The 17,470-nt window shown below is 41.7% G+C and overlaps 1 protein-coding gene across 2 annotated transcripts in view; it reads right to left on the minus strand.

The window, feature by feature from the left end:
- The window catches only part of AREL1 (apoptosis resistant E3 ubiquitin protein ligase 1), a 50,967-nt gene that overhangs the window by 29,854 nt on the left and 3,643 nt on the right, over positions 1-17,470 (minus strand). Inside the window, exons 2-4 of one of the 2 annotated variants that reach the window (XM_011981529.1) lie at positions 8,377-8,490; positions 5,531-5,622; positions 215-502 (exon numbers count right to left, since the gene is read on the minus strand). The gene's annotated coding sequence lies outside the window, so the exon portion shown is untranslated. The remainder of the gene's footprint in view (positions 1-214; positions 503-5,530; positions 5,623-8,376; positions 8,491-17,470) is intronic. The other variant, XM_011981527.1, reaches the window with a different exon arrangement.

Genomic DNA, 17,470 nt, shown 5'->3' on the forward strand with positions numbered 1-17,470 from the left:
CCCCAACATGGAATATCAGTTGTGAAAAAGTCGTTTCCCAAAAATGGAGAACTGGTTTCTTCATATTTAAAAATGCTCTGCTGGGGACAAAGTCAATTCTCACTGCAACTGTATACTTCAACAGCTATCCCTTGCTGAAAAGGCTTAGGAACTGCTCACTGGATCCATGTTCTACATCCCAATAACTAAAGCTCAACTCAGTCTATTACCTTACCTTTAAACGAGGGCCCATGTTCTGAGAACCAAGTAGAGCACTCCTATTCACCAAGGCAGGTCACTTTTGGCCCCTTTCACCTTGTCTTCCAACTTCCACATGAAAGAAAAACGCCGCAAGGTCAACAGAAAGGGTCTATCCATCAGACTTTGTCACAGTAACCAGGTCAGTGTTTCTGGGATGAACTGGATGAATTCCAGGGTAGAGAAATACAGCCCAAGAATATATCATTCCTGGACTTCTCTCTAGTGCAGGGTACAATCGGCTGCCAAAGGATGCCCCAGGATCCTGTCCAAAAAAGAAAATAGGGTTAGTTGGAACAGGTTTTTATTTGCGAAAAAGATTCCCCAGAAAAAAAACAAAGAGAAGGTACAACAGGCAGTGGAAATCGAGACACTAAAAATAACCAAGAATTAGTAAACTCTAACCAAGCATTCTCAATTAAAACTCCACACAGTTTCCTTGAGGCCTCTGACTCCACAAGAAAAGTCAACTGGCAACCTCACTGTCTATAACTATTTCTTCAGCTGAGAAGTGCCAGAGCTTCTTTCAGTTCAGTGTCCCCAAATACTTCCCTATCCTTATGACTTTATTCTTTTCCATGATTCAGCATAGAGGTTAAGAGCACTGAGCTTCAGAATCAGACACAGGTTTTGGTTTTTTTGACAGGGTCTTTCTCCGTCACCCAGGTTGGAGTGCAGTGGCATGATTACAGCTCACTACAGCCTTGACCTCCTGGGCTCAAGTGATCCTCCCGCCTCAGCCTCCCAAGTAGCTGGGACTACAGGCATGCACTACCACACCTGGCTAATTTTTTATTTGTATTTTTTGTAGAGACGGGGTTTTGCCATGTTGCTCAGGCTGGTCTCTAACTCCTGAGCTCAAGAGATCCTCCTGCCTTGGCCTCCCAAAGTGCTGGGATTACAGGTGTAAGTCCATTCTTCAGTAGAAGCAAACTAGGCCACAGACTTAAAGAGTAACCTTCAGCACAACCACATACCCAGTTTGAATATAATGGGGCTGCAGCACAGGGTCTGGAGCAACCACAAAGACAAGTCAGATGAAAGCACAGACAGAATTGGGTTACGGAGGGCCTTATATGCCATGATAAGGAATTGAGACAATATTCAGCTGGAAAGGAGAAACCTCCAAAGAGCTTTAAAGCCCAATCTATCAGCCTATGCAGTCTGCTCCCTTCGTGCCCACATATGCATTTCCAAGACATGCTTAAATAAAGTTGATTTTATATTTAAAACAGTAAAACCTGCTACTACGAGTCAGGGGAAAATCTGTGAACTTTCAAAATAAAGTCACTAAATAAAGTGCAGTGAAGTCAGTTTATAACTCTCAAAGATATTCATGAACCAAAAATGTAGCAGAAAGGGGGTTTATGGCAATGCATACACAAACAGCCACCATAAGACAAATGAGAAGAGACTACTAATTAGTAAATGCAGAGACAGTCTTACCATATGGCAGGAACTGTTCTCAGTACTTCATACATACAAACTCACAGATACAATTATCCCTATTTTAACACAGATACAATTATCCCTATTTTACAGATGAGGAAACTGGGACACAAAAAGGTTAAAGTCCTTTTCCAGGAAAACACACAGTGAGTAGTAGAGCTGAGTCAAACTCAGACAACCCAGACCCAGGATCCATGCTTTTAATGACTACCCTACTGCCTCTCTACTATGGGAAACTAAGGAAGAAAGCACAAAATGCTAAAAGAACAGAATGAGTGAAGACTTAATTTCATTTGCTAAAAGAGCAAATGAAATTAAGTTGGCAAACTTTTATCATTAAAAATAAATAAGTATATGTATCTAGTTTAAAATACGGCAACATGGCCGGGCACGGTAGTTCACGCCTGTAATCCCAGCACTTTGGGAGGCCAAGGCAGGCGGATCACTTGAGCCCAAGAGTTCAAGACCAGCCTGGGCAACATAACAAAACCCCATCTCTACAAAAAATACAAAAATTAGCCAGGCATGGTGGCAGGCACCTGTGGTCCCAGCTACTTGCAGGCTGAGGTCGGGGTTGGCTTAAGCCCAGGAGGCAGAGGTTGTAGTGAGCCAAGATCATGCCACTGCACTCCAGCCTGGGCAACAGAGCCAGACTCAGTCTCAAAATAAATAAATAAATAAATAAATAAATAAATAAATAAATAACGCCAACAGACTTGCCAAGTACAAGAGCCAAAACCTGGGTCAACTGGCAACTGGAACCAGCTTAAAGGATCCACAAACAACAGACTATATACATAAGCTGTAAGAGATCCCTATGTAGAATACTATATGAGGAATTTTTAAATGACACTTTTAGGGAATAAACAACATAGTGAAATGCTCACAAACAAAATGTTAAATAAAAAAGCAGGCACAAAACTGTTTATGTAGCACAAGCCCACATTTAGAAATATAACATTACATAAAGAAGACTGAAAGGAAAAATAGAAAAATATTAATAGTGATCATTTCTTGGTATATGGAATTATAAATAATTTTTATTTTCTACCTGTATTGTACCTTTCAGTGTTTTTCAAATTCTTAATGTTGCAAGGACATGTAAAAAGTTTCTATTTCTGGAGAACACATTTTTGGGGGGGACTGATTTTCTTTAAATAAGCAAGAGAATGGGCAAGTTATCCTTTTTGAAATAAGAAAATGGTATAAAGAAATTAAGATAACAGATTGTACTGAACTTTTCTTTGTTTTTTTTTTTTTTGAGATAGAGTCTCGTTCTGTTGCCCAGGCTGCAGTGCAGTGGCATGATCTTGGCTCACCGCCTCACTACAACCTCCACCTCCTGGGTTCAAGCTATTCTCCTGCCTCAGCCTCCCTAGTAGCTGGGACTACAGGTGCGCACTACTATGTCTGGCTAGTTTTTGTATTTTTGGTAGAGACAGGGTTTCACCATGTTGGCCAGGCTGGTCTTGAACTCCTGACCACAGGTGATTTGCCCACCTCAGCTTCCCAAAGTGCTAGGATTACAGGCATGAGCCACCACACCCGGCCTGAACTTTTATTTCTATTCACTATGATCTTAGTAGGTTTCCAACCCTGTAATCAGCTATTTGATTATTAAATCAAATAACTCCTAGTTCTAATGTAAGCTTTACTGTCCCTACCATGAGCTACCATGCTCACCCCAATGATTCAGCATCTCTACTGAGCTTCAAAACTCAACTCAAGCACTCCCCCTTCTCTGGTCCTGCTCCAAGGCCTCTCTGAGGACTCCACCCACACCAGATAGAATCAACCACTTCCTCCTTTGTGGTACTTCTCTGCTGAAGATACCTCTGTAATAGCATTTATTAGTCTGTATTGAAATTATTTGTTTATATAGCAGTCCTCCTAATAGATTGTGGACTCCCCAAGGAACACTGACCAGGTCATATCATTGCCTCCCCATGGCTAGTATGGTGTTCAGCCCTGCTATTTCAGAGTCTACTTTCACAAGATCCCCAGGTGAGTCCTATGCATGCTGAAGTTTGAGAAACATGGTTTAGACTCTAGAGCAGTCAGTATGAGAAGGGGCTCAACATTCTGTATCTCTAACAGGTTCACAGGTAATGCTGATGCTGCTGGTCTCCTAGACCACACTTTCACACACGCCCCTGTTGTCCTAGCTACTCGGAAGCTAAGGCAGAAGGATCTCCTAAGCCCAGAAGTTTGAGGCTGCCACGAGCTGTGATCACACACACACAGAGAGAGAGAAAGCGAGCCATGAAAAACATGATATAAAAGTCCATTTCAAAATTTTGGTGCATACAGAGCTAGTGGCAGCACACAGAAGTTCTGATATCACCTACTGATGTCCACCAAATGACAAGACAAAAGAAAGATGTTTGCTTTGTAAGATGCAATCTCCAGCATTCTCCACAGAGAAGCACCAGCCACGAGTCCAGGGACATGAACTTAAAAAAACAAATCATCCAATTATCAAAAAGCGCATAGGTTAGGGTGGTCTAACTAAGCAGGTTCCAAGAATATATCAGATACTTTGGATTATTAGTTTACATTTACTATGGCTTAATTCCACTCTTGGTTTATACTCCCCAACCCTAAATCCCACCATAAAAGATTACCCTCCTCCATCAAGTTTATACTCTTGAGATATTTATACAGTTGTCTATTTCTGCTATCGTGGTTTAGACAAGTTATACGGTTTTCATTTATACTTTCTTCATCCGTCAGCCCCTCTAGTCTCTTAATCATCCTGTGGGTCTTCTGTGAACTCTCTCCAGCTGGTCCCCAACAATCCAGTAATGAGGTGCCTCCAAATGACTGCGGCCTTCCAGGGACAGCCTCATTAGTCAGAACAGGATGAACTCACTCTCCTCAGTTCTATGACATAATACTCCTGAGTAGGCAATCCCCCAAATCACAGAAATCTAATGTGCCACCATATTAGACTGTACCCCATTCTATAACTCCCAGATGTGGACATCGGGGCATGCTAGAATGTGCTAGAAGCCAGAGGATAAATGACACATGTTCCCACGGCATCTATTTCACTAGAGGATGAGTGACTGGGGAGAGAAAAAAAAGTTCACGCTAAATCAAACTCATAGATAATAAAATAGAATGCAATATTTGCATGAATTTCTAAAGATAAAACATGGGTATGTTGAATATATTAATGGATATTCTGAACTTGAAGCAGAAAGGCTGCTTGGGGCTCTGCTCCTAGCACCAAGGAGTTAACATGTCCTTTACCACTAGAGGTAATTGAGCCAAAACCCTCACTCAACTTCTGATCTACTGTGCATTACCACTCATCCCATATACTCACATTTTAAATGATATTTTTCTGCTATGTTTCCCCATCCTGGATATCTATATTTTCTCTTTGCCTAAAATCATTTGCTGCAGGAACACATGTCATTTATCGTCTGGCTTCTAGAACATTCTTGCATGCCCTGATGCCCAAATCTGGGAGGCATGAAATGGGGTTACAGTCTAATTGACTCTATAATTCACAGACTACCAACATCTATAGGTTCCTCTGCATTGTTCATTCTTCATTCATTTCACAATTCTTGAGCATTTGCTATATGTTGGGCTGTGTGCTAAAAGCTAAAGTCACAAGGATAAATAAGACAGGGTGCAGTGCTTTCTTAACCTCAATGAACTTGGTTCACCACGGGAGAAGGACAATGCAATGTTGCAAGTGCCATAAAAGAGGAATAAGCAAAGTATGGAGGGCAGAGGAAGGAGAGGTAACTGCATGTGCAAGTGGAAAAGCAGAGACAACAGAGCTGATTACTTAAGGATGAGTAAGCAGGCTGGGCATGGTGGTTCATACCTGTAATCCCAGCACTTTGGAGGCTGAGGTGGGAGGATGGCTTGCGCCCAGGAGTTCAAGACTAATCTGGGTAACATAGTGAGATCCCATCTCTAAAAAAAAAAAAAAAAAAGCTGTGTGTAGTGGTATGCACCTATGGTCCCAGCTACTCAGGAGACTGAGGTGGGAGGATCATTTGAGCCCAGGAGGCTGAGGCTGCAGTGAGCCCTGATTGCTCCACTACACTTCCGCCCAGGTGAAGAACAAGACCCTGTCTCCAAAGAAAAGCAAAGTGTTTAGAAAGACCACCTGGGGCTAAACTAGGATGACTACCATGTAGTGGTTAAGAGCATGAATCTTACTACTGAATGATGTTAGACAAGTTACAGCAGGTCCTCAAACAACATCAGTTTCATTCAACACTGTTTTCTTATAATTTTGAGGAGTAAAAAAATTGACTCCTGGCAGGCACCAATGTGTGGAGTTCGCACATTCTCTGTGTGGGTTTTCTCTGGATACTTGGATTTCCTCCCACATCCCAAAGATGTGCACTTCAAAGTTAACTGGCATGTCTACAGTGTCCCAGTCTAAGTGAGGGTGAGGGGTGTGTGTGTGTGTGTGTGTGTGTGAGAGAGAGAGAGAACACGAGCAAGAGAGAGCAAGCGAGCGCACGAGCGAGAGAGCCAGAGCCCTGCAATAGAATGGCGTCCCATCCAGCGTTGGTTCCCAACTTGCACCCTAAGCCCTGGCCACCCTCAACCATGGACTGGAATAATTGGGTAAATGTTACAATTATCTAACTTGATTTTATCAATCTTTCTTATACATACTGCTCTCATTTATTTCAATATGTATATTATGTTCTGCTCTTTATTTAAAATAGTTTGGTGATATTTTTGTGACCAGAAATATGCCATAGGAACTTAATTCTTGTTTGTATCAATTAGCCTATGGTAAAACTGGTTTCAATATACATCATTTTGTTTGAAGTAGAAGTTTCCAAGAACCTATCGACATCAAGTGAGGACTTGCTGTACTTAAACTTCTCTTCAGTTGCCTCATATGTAAAATGGAGATGCACCGAGAAAAGGAAGGAATCCAGCTGCTCTTGGAGAACAAGACTTGGAGAATAAGGACAAGGAGAATTGGTTGAGACTGAAACTTGACACCCAGGTGACATGGAGTGCCTTGGGGGACAAGGCTCTATGCACAGACCAGGCTGCTGGGTTGCCAGGTTATGAGGGTGGTTTGTGCCAGGCCACAATAGCCCAACCCACAGTAAGTGAGGAAGATGGCTTGAATCTACCTGAAGGACTCACTGGTTTTCCAGAGAGATTCCATGTGGAAATAACCATGGAAACAATCCAAAATAATGGATTTTCCAGTGTTCTCTCAAAGATGACAGTAACAAGAATCAACCTTTATTGAGAACTTACTATGTGCCAAGCACTGAAGTGCTTCATCTATATTATCTCATTTAACCCTCACATCAACCATATGAGGAAAGCATACTTTATCCATATTTTATAGATTAGGAAACAGAGGCACAGGAAGCTAAAATAACTTGCCTATAGCCATCCAGTTTATAAGTGAAGGAGTCAAGCAATGTGATTCCAGAGCTTACACTCTCTCTTTACTCTTAACTGGGAATACTGATGTATCAAAAAGAACTTCCAGAAGGGGAGAAAAAATATATTATTCTTGGGATAGGAAGAATTAAGCTCAGAAATATTTAATTTGAAATTTTAGCCGGGTGTAGTGGCTCACACCTGTAATTCCAGCACTTTGGGAGGCTGAAGCGGGCGGATCACGAGCTCAGGAAATCAAGACCATCCTGGCTAACACGGCGAAACCCTGTCTCGACTAAAAAAAAAAAATCAGCCAGGCGTGGTGGCGGGCACCTGTATTCCCAGCTACTAGGGAGGCTAAGGCAGGAGAATTGGTTGAAACCAGGAGGCAGAGGTTGCAGTGAGCCGAGATCACGCCACTGCACTCCAGCCTGGGCAACAGAGCGAGGGTCCTTCTCAGAAAAAAAAAAAAAAGGAATATGACTTCACTTTGACTTTAAGCAACAAAAAACAAAAGACGTTTTTTAACCAAGAGAGAAAAAGGATCACACATTTTAAATGAAGAAACTCCGGGGACAATGTGAAAGGGGGACAGGCCCATTAATGAACTACTGGTTCAATGGAGTAGCTACACACTGGCCACAATACAGACAGGGTCCAACGTAGACCCTCATTAGTCACATTGGTTGAGGGTGGCCAGGGCCTAGGGTGCAAGTTGGGAACCAACCCTGGATGGGTTGCTCTCCTGCTTTATGCTCTCAGAAGCAACAGGATCAAAGACCTGTGAGGTCAAATGGATAAAGGAGAGGAAGAAGCCAAGGACAAAGGCAAATTTTCTATTGTTGGGAGCCTGGATAAATGAAGGAGAATTAAGGAGGCAAAGCAAACATGAAAGAAAAGACGTATTAGTCCATTTTCATGCTGCTGATAAAGACATACCAGAGACTGGGTAATTTATAAAGAAAAAGAGGTTTAATGGACCCACAGCTCCATGTGGCTGGGGAGGCCTCACAATCACGGTGGAAGGTGAAAGGCATGTCTTACATGGTGGCAGACAAGAGAGAATGAGAGCCAAGCAAAAAGAGAAACCCCTTATAAAATCATCAGATCTTGTGAGACTTATTCACTACCACAAGAACAGAATGGGGGAAACTGTCTCTGTGATTCAATTATCTCCCACTGGATCCCTCCCATAACACATGAGAATTATGGGAACTATAATTCAAGATGAGATTTGGATGGGGACACAGCTAAACCATATCATCCCACCCCGGCCCCTCCCAAATCTCATGTCCTCACATTTCAAAACCAATCATGCCTTCCCAACAGTCCTCCAACTCATTTCAGTATTAACTCAAAGTTCACAATCCAAAGTCTCATCTGAGACAAGGTAAGTCCCTTCCACCTATGACCCTGTAAAATCAAAATCAAGTTAGCTACTTTCTAGATACAATGGGACTACAGGCAATGGGTAAATATACCTGTTCCAAATGGGAGAAACTGGCCAAAACAGAGGGGCTACAGGGCCCATGCAAGTCCAAAATACAGCAGCGCAGTCAAATCTCAAAGCTCCAAAATGATCTCCTTTGACTCCATGTCTCACATCCAGGTCACGCTGATGCAAGAGGTGGGTTCCCATGGTCTGGTGCAGCTCCACCCCTGTGGCTTTGCAGGGTACAGCCTCCTCTGCAGCTGCTTTCGTGGGCTAGCATTGAGTGTCTGAGGCTTTTCCAGGCACATGATGCAAGATGTCAGTGAATCTACCACTCTGGGGTCTGGAAGATGGTGGCCCTCTTCTTACAGCTCCACAAGACAGTGCCGCAGGGACTCTGTGTGGGAGCTTCAACCCCACATTTCCCTCCCACATTGCCCTCACAGAGGTTCTCCATGAGGGTCCTGCCCCATAGCTGACTTCTGCCCGAACATTCAGGAGTTTCCATACATCCTCTGAAATCCAGGTGGAGGTTCTCAAACCTCAATTCTTGACTTCTGTGCACCCACAGGCTCAACATCATGTGTAAGCTGCCAAGGCTTAGGGCTTGCACCTTCTGAAGCGACGGCCCAAGCTGTACCTTGGCTCCTTTTAGCCACAGCGGGAGAAACTGGGGCACAGGGCACCAAGTGCCCTACACTGTACACAGCAGGGGGGACCTGGGCCCAGCCTTCGAAACCATTTTTTCCTCCTGGGCCTCCAGGTCTGTGATGGGAGTGGCTGCTGTGAAAACCTCTGACATGCCCTGGCGACATTTTCCCCATTGTCTTGGTTCCTCTTTACTTACGCAAATTTCTGTAGCCAGCTTGAATTTCTCCTCAAAAAATGGGTTTTTCTTTTCTATCGCCACTGTCAGGCTGCAAATTTTCCAAACCTTTACACTCTGCTTCCCTTTTAAACGTAAGTTCCAATTTCAGATCATTTCTCTCAAGTCCAAAGTTCCACAGTTCTAGGCAGGAGCAAAATGCTTCCAGTCTCTTTGCTAAAGCATAACAAGAGTGACCTTTGCTCCAGTCCCCAACAAGTTGCTCATCTCCATCTGAGACCACCTCAGCCTGGATTTCATTGTCCATATCATTATCACCATTTTGTTCAAAGTCATTCAACAAGTCTCCAGAAGTTTCAAACTTTCCCATATTTTCCTGTCTTCCTCTGAGCCCTCCAAACTATTCTAACCTCTGCCTGTTACCCAGTTCCAAAGTTGCTTCCACATTTTCAGGTATCTTTACAGCACCACCTCACTTCCAGTACCAATTTACTGTATTAGTCCATTTTCACACTGCTGATAAAGACATACCAGAGACTGGGTAATTTATAAAGAAAAAAAGGTTGAATGGACTCATAGTTCCACATGGCTGGGAGGCCTCACAATCATGTCAGAAGGCAAAAGTCATGTCTTACATGGCAGCAGGCAAGAGAGGATGAGAGTCAAGTGAAAAGGGAAACTCCTTATAAGATCATCACATATTGTGAGACTTATTCACTACTGTGAGAACAGTATGGGGGAAACTACCCCATGATTCAATTATCTCCCACAACAATGGGAATTATGGGAGCTAAAATTCAAGGTGAGATTTGGGTGGGGACACCCAAACCATATCAAAAGATAATGAGTAGAGAATTAAACATGTTAAGTTTGGAGTGTCTACAGGATATCCAGGTGAATATATTCAAAAGGTACATAGAAATAAGCACATGAAGCTAGAGAGATGCCAATATCCTGAAGACACGGAAAATGGCAAAGACCACCATAAAAAGCAGAGACCAACCAACCAACAAACAAACAAAAAACCAATCATAGAACCCTGAGGTGATCAACCTTGAAAAAAAAAAAAAAAAAAAGGAGCCAACAAATGAGAAGGAAAAAGAGGACAGGAGGAGAAAAATTGTAAAAGTAGTTTATCAGAGGCAAAAGAAAGTGATTATTTCTAGAAATTGGTCATAAACAATATCAGATCCAGTAAAGATTTCTGCCAAAGGGGGGGACTCAAAATCAGCCCCCAAGTTTTCTTCCTGAATTATGTGTGACACTCATTTTCTGATCTAGTAACTTCTTCAATACATTTATGTCTTATTTCTATCTCATTAACAAGAGAATATTAAACTAAACTTGAGCTGACGCTGATAATTAGTAAACTCTTTGCAACTCAATTCAGTAATACTAATTATTATTTCAAAATCATTTTAATGCCTATAACAAATTCAGATCTAAACTAATCTGAATCCACTGTCAATCTCAGCAGTCCGCAACCTTTTTGGTACCAGGGACCAGTTTTGTGGCAGACAATTTTTGCATGGACAGCAGGTGGGAGGGTGATATCGGGATGAAATTGTTCCACCTCAGATCATCAGACATTACATTCTCATAAGGAGCACACAACCTAGATCCCTCACACCCACAGTTCACAATAAGGTTCATGCTCCTATGAGAATCTAATGCCGCTGCTGATCTGACAGGAGGTGGAGCTCAGGTGGTAACGCAAGTGATGGGGAGGGGCTGTAAATACAGAAAAAGCTTTGCTTGCTCACCCGCCATCACCTCCTGCTGTGCAGTCCTGTTCCTAACAGGCCATGGACTGCTGAAGGTCTGTGGCCCAGGGATTAGGGACCCTCGTCTATCCTGTATAAATCACTGGCCAAAAAATCTCCTAAGTTTTTAAAAATCAGTTTTACTGAGGTATAAATAAACATCAATTTGAAATGTACAATTACTTTTGACAACTGTGTAAGGTTATTATATAAAGTGTAGTCATGACACAAAACACTTCATCATCCCCAAAAGTTCCCTTATGCTCTTTGCAGTCAGTCCTCCTCCCACAAGCCCCTGCACAACCACCGATACGCTATCACTGTAGTTTTGCCTTTTACAGAATGCCTTATATATTTGCATCATATGCAAAATGTAGTCCTTCGTGTGTACCATTTTTTCACTTAGCATAGGTTCTTAGATTCATACATGCTGTTACATGTTTCAGTAGTTCACTCCTTTTTTCTGCAGAGTAGTACTCTATTAAATGGACATACAGCAAATTGTTTATTCACCAGATGAAGGACATTTGGGTTATATCCAGTTTGGTGGTATCATGGATAAAGCTGCTATGAACATTAAGCTACAAATCAGTAGACACAAGCTTTCATTTCTCTTGGGTAAACATATAAGAATGGGACTGCTGGGTCATATGGTAAGTATATATTTAACTTACAAGAAACTGCCAAACTGTTTACCAAAGCGGCTGGACCACTTTGCATTTCCACCAGCAATGCACAAGAGGCGGGTTGCTCTACATCCACCAACACTTGGTACCGTCTTTTAAGTTTACCCATTCTAACAGGTGTGAAGTGATAGTTCATTGTGGTTTTAATTTGCATTTCCCTAAGAACTAACAATATTGAGTATTTTTTCATGTGTTTATTGGTTATTTTTATTAGTTTCTTTGAAGTATCTATTCAAATCTTCTGTCTTTTTTAAAAATCGAGCTGTTTGTCTTCTTACTATTGAGTTGTAAGAGTTCTTCAAACATTCTAAATGCGAACCCCGAATATCTTAAACAGGTCTCAGTTAATTTAGAAAGTTTATTTTGCCAAGGTTGAAGATGCGCACCCAGGACACGGCCTCATGAGGTCCTGACGACATGTGCCCAAGGTGGTCGGGGCACAGCTTGCTTTTATACATTTTAGGGAGACATGAGACATCAATCAAGATGTTTATTGGCTCAGTCCAGAAAGGCAGGACAACTTGAAGTAGGGAGGGGGGCTTCCAGGTGAGAAAAATGATTACATTATTTTGAGTTTCTGATTAGCCCTTCCAAAGGAGGCAATCATATATGCATCTATCTCAGTAAGCAGAGGGACAACTTTCAATAGAATGGGAGGCAGATTTGCCCTAAGCAGTTCCCAGCTTCACTTTTCCCTTTAGCTTAGTGATGCTGGGGTCCCAAGACTTATTTTCCTTTCACATAAATACAAGTCCTTTATTAGATAAACATTTTGCAAATATTTTCTGTGGTTTGCCTCTTCATTTTCTTAACAGAAAATACACTTTTTAAAGAGTAAAAGTTTCTAACTTTGATGAAAGCCAACATAAATTTTTTGTTCATAGTTTGTGGTTTTTGTGTTCTATTTTTTAAAACTCCGCCTAGCTCAAGGTCACAAAGATTTTCTCCTGTTCTTTTTCTAGAGGTTTACCTAAAAGTTTCACAAGAGAAAATCCTCTCATCAAATTTTTTAACAAGACTTTTTAAAACTCCTGCATTCCATTTATCTCATAGTTATTAAGTTTCATTCCCTTTGTTTCTTTCAAATTCAATGCCACACATTACCACACACTATTTAAGCTATAGTCTGTTTCTTTTTTTTTTTTTTTTGAGACGGAGTTTGGCTCTTACTGCCCAGGCTGAAGTGCAATGGCACGATCTCGGCTCACTGCAACCTCCGCCTCCCAGGTTCAAGCGATTGTCCTGCCTCAGTCTCCCGAGTAGTTGGGATTACAGCCATGCGCCACCATGCCTGGCTAATTTTGTATTTTTAGTAGAGACAGGGTTTCTCCATGCCCATCAGGCTGGTCTCGAACTCCTGACCTCAGGTGATCTGCCCACCTCAGCCTCCCTAAGTGCTGGGATTACAGGCGTGAGCAACCATGCCCGGCCCCAGTTATAGTCTATTTCTGAATTTGGAAATATTTTAATATTTTAACAGATTTTTCTTCTCTTCAATCTAGTAAATGGAATGCTTAAATTTAGCCAAGGTTTTAGTCCTTCACTTCTCTCCAAATCCACGTAAGACCTCTGCACCCCTGATACTGGTTCTTAAAACAACAACTAAATTCCACAACCCAGAACATGCACCTTGAGGTTAAGCCAGGGGCAATAAACTAGTTACCCTTCTGGCTTTAAAGAGAGTCTTTTATGAGATCATTCCCATCTTACTGAGTCACTCTAACCTGTGATGAGACTGGAAAAAGTTGTCCTATAAATCACTCACTGGTTAAATTAAAATTTTGGCTTATTAAGATTAAGCTAACCAAGATAAAAGTCATTCTGCAATTCTTTTTTTTTTTTTTTTTTTTTGAGACGGCGTCTCGCTGTGTCGCCCAGGCAGGAGTGCAGTGGCCGGATCTCAGCTCACTGCAAGCTCCGCCTCCCGGGTTTACGCCATTCTCCTGCCTCAGCCTCCCGAGTAGCTGGGACTACAGGCGCCCACCACCTCGCCCGGCTAGTTTTTTGTATTTTTTAGTAGAGACGGGGTTTCACCGTGTTAGCCAGGATGGTCTCCATCTCCTGACCTCGTGATCCGCCCGTCTCGGCCTCCCAAAGTGCTGGGATTACAGGCTTGAGCCACCGCACCCGGCCAATTCTGCATTTCTTAAATCAATTTGGATTCTCTCTATCGCACCATTCTCTCTAAAATAAGCCAGAGTTCTTCAGACCCTTATTTCTTTTTGTATAGTATATACAAAGGCATAGCTTAGATTCAGTTGTCCCTGGAGTTGTTTCCCATTCGTTCTCAGCACAGTTTAGAGAAAGCAGGAAAAAGGGATTCAAAGCTAATGGGAGTGTAACAGGGAAAACAAGAAGCGAGAATTTATCATTGCTCATTTTGTATCCTCATGGGGAGAAAAACAAGAGAGAAAACTGGCTCATCTATGTCACTGTCCCATTCTTAACCCTAAATCTGGAAAATACTAGCTTCAGTTTCCTACTCCATCCTATCCTGATGTGTTTTCTATATACAAAACCGACTCTACTATGCCTGAGCCACAGAGGACAGGCCCCCATGTTCCCATCTCATGGCAGCTTTTATGCTTAGGTGACCTTGGACCACTGAATCTTGGCTATAACAGGAAAATTTTAAAAGTAATTCTCTGAATCTGACAAGCCGTCTCCCTCAATAAGTCTAGGAAGCTATTATTCCATTAACTGTGCCTGAAGTGGCAGGCACACAGCCAGATCTGCAGCCCAGTCGGGTGGAACTGGAATGGTCACATGTATACTTAAAAGCTAACTCTGCCTCTACTACCATCCACTACTTTCAACTCTGTGCTTATTTTTAAGAAAAATAAATTATTTATGTAATTGAAAGGAAAAACAATGTTATTTAAATGAGCATTTTACAGTTAAGATTCTAAGAAGAAAAACTCAACTAGCCACAGAAATGGTACCCTAAGATAGCTTGATTTGAAGGAGAAACTCAACACTTACCTATTCAAAACAAAATTTCTGTTGACCTAATAATTAATTTTACCAAAGAAAGGTCTATTAATTTCTTCAAATGCATATTAAGAAGCGACTACATGCCAAGCAATATGTTGGACCCTAAGGATTCCAGAATGAGTAAAATATCCTCAACCCCTTAGAATCACAAAAGCTTAGTAAAGAAGACAGACAAGTAAATAATTACGTAGTTATACTTCCATGTAGTAAAATCTACGAGGTGAGCATGGAGTGTATGGATGGATACCTTAATCAAGATCAGCTCTTAGTGTCTCAGGAAAGTTCACATCACGCTCCTGGAAGCAAAGTCAACTCTTTCATAGAGTTAACAATGCGTTGGGGGTCAAGGAATACAAAACACTACCTATGAAGTATTACTTATTCTCAGGGTCAATGACTCTGGTCAGAGGGGCTTCTTGGACCACATACATAGCATAGAAAAAGCACTCACTGGAAATACCAACTTATTTATCAAAATGACACACGATCTGATGGGGCACAGTGGCTCACACCTGTAATCCCAGCACTTTGGGAGGCCAAGGCGAGCAGATCACCTGAGGTCAGGATTTCGACACCAGCCTGGCCAACATGGTGAAATTCCATCTCTATTAAAAATACAAAATTTAGCCAGGCTTGGTAGCGGGCACCTGTAATCCCAGCTACTCGGGAGGCTGAGGCAGGAGAATTGTTTGAACCCAGGAGGCAGAAGTGGCAGTGAGCCAAAATGGCACCACTGCTCTCCAGCCTGGGTGACAAGAGCAAAACTCCATTAAAAAAAAAAAGAGGACAGGCGCAGTGGCTCACGCCTGTAATCCCAGCACTTTGGGAGGCTGAGGTAAGTGGATCACGAGGTCAGGAGATCGAGACCATCCTGGCCAACAGGGTGAAATCCCATCTCTACTAAAAATACAAACAATTAGCCAGGCGTGGTGGCGGGTGCCTGCAGTCGCAGCTACTTGGGAGGCTGAGGCAGGAGAATTGTGTGAACCTGGGAGGCGGAGCTTGCAGTGAGCCGAGATCGCGCCACTGCACTCCAGCCTGGGTGACAGAGTGGGACTCCATCTCAAAAAAAAAAGAAATTACACATGATCTAACTGGAATGTGGTATTTTGGATTCAGTTTGGGGACAGAAAAAGGAAATCAGTGGAGAAACTTGTGAAACCCAAATAAAGTCTATAGTTTAGTAATAGTATTGTACCAATGTTAATTTCTTAAATGTGACAGTATGTGCCATGGTTATATAAGAAGTTAACATTAGGAAAAGCTGGGTGAAAGGTATCCAGGAATACTCTGTACTATCTTTGCAACTTTTTTATAAATTTAAAATTATTCCACAATTTTAAAATATTTAATTACATATGGTGCTCCCCTTTACATTCTCACTCCCCCTTAGGATTCTAATCATGTCTCCCTAATCATTGCCCCAATTCAGGTAATGCTGGCCTAAAACTTTTTAAGTATCTTTTTTAACCCCTTTCTATGAACTGTTTGCACAGCCCACCTGGGATTTCTTCTTTACCAAGACATGAAAAACTAGATCACACTTGGGAAGTTTTAACTGTTTTCTGTTCCTAATATGTTTACCATATATACCGGGAGTACCTTGAATTTGAACTTCCCAAACTGGACAAGAGAGGGGTTAAAATAACATGCTCTGTGTCTCTGGATAAAAGCAAGGGGACATTACAGAAAATATGTTGTATATTAATAGATTATCTAATCTCTGGCCAAAAAGTACAATATACAGAACATCAATTAACAGATGTTAACTATTAGCATCTCAACAGTAACAAGCTGCACCGAAATAAATGCCTTTGCTCTGAAAAACATGATGCAAATTGCTCAACTGTCCAAGGTAAGGTAACAAAAACTCATAAAATCATATGGAACCGTTCAATGAGACTAAATGACAAAACATGTATCTACCATGACTATTTAGTTTCTAAAAGCTAAGTGAATACCCATCTTTATAAACCCTATCTTGTAGAACAGTTTTCAAAACAGCCATCAGGAAAACATCATTATGGTGCTGTAACACCATATCAGTGGCTCCGGCATGCATGTGTGTACACACACATACACATACACAAACTGCAACAAGGTTAAACAACCTCCAAAGTTTGAAAACTACTATATGAAAGAACACTAGTGAAGGCTAAGCATTCAGAACCCTTCAGAAGCGACTACATGCCAAGCAATATGTTGGACTCCAAGGATTCCAGAATGAGTAAAATATCCTCAACCCCTTAGATATACAAAAGCTTAGTAAAGAAGACAGACAAGTAAATAATTACTTAAAAGCTAACTCTGCCTCTACTACCATCCACTACTTCAAAGAAAAAGAAACCAAATAAAAATAACTGAAATTTAAACCCAAGTTAGTTAATAGCTAAAGTCATTTAAAAGGTAAAACAGTAAGGCACAGTGGCTCATGCCTCTTGTCCCAGCTACTCAGGAAGCTGAGGTGGGAGGATGGCTTGAGGCCAGGAGTTCAAGATCAGCCTGGGCAACACAGCAAGACCTAATAAATAATAAATAAAAGGTAAAATGATACACTAGAGTCCATTAAGGTAATAAAATCTGATCTATTACATGGTACTAATATGTTGATAGTAGTAAATAAACATTACACAACAGTACTCTGACCTGGACCACTTCCAGAAAGATGAACAGGTAGAGTAATTCCTCTAAA

Source organism: Mandrillus leucophaeus, unplaced genomic scaffold (genome assembly GCF_000951045.1).
Source record: "Mandrillus leucophaeus isolate KB7577 unplaced genomic scaffold, Mleu.le_1.0 Scaffold228, whole genome shotgun sequence".
NCBI lineage: Eukaryota > Metazoa > Chordata > Mammalia > Primates > Cercopithecidae > Mandrillus > Mandrillus leucophaeus.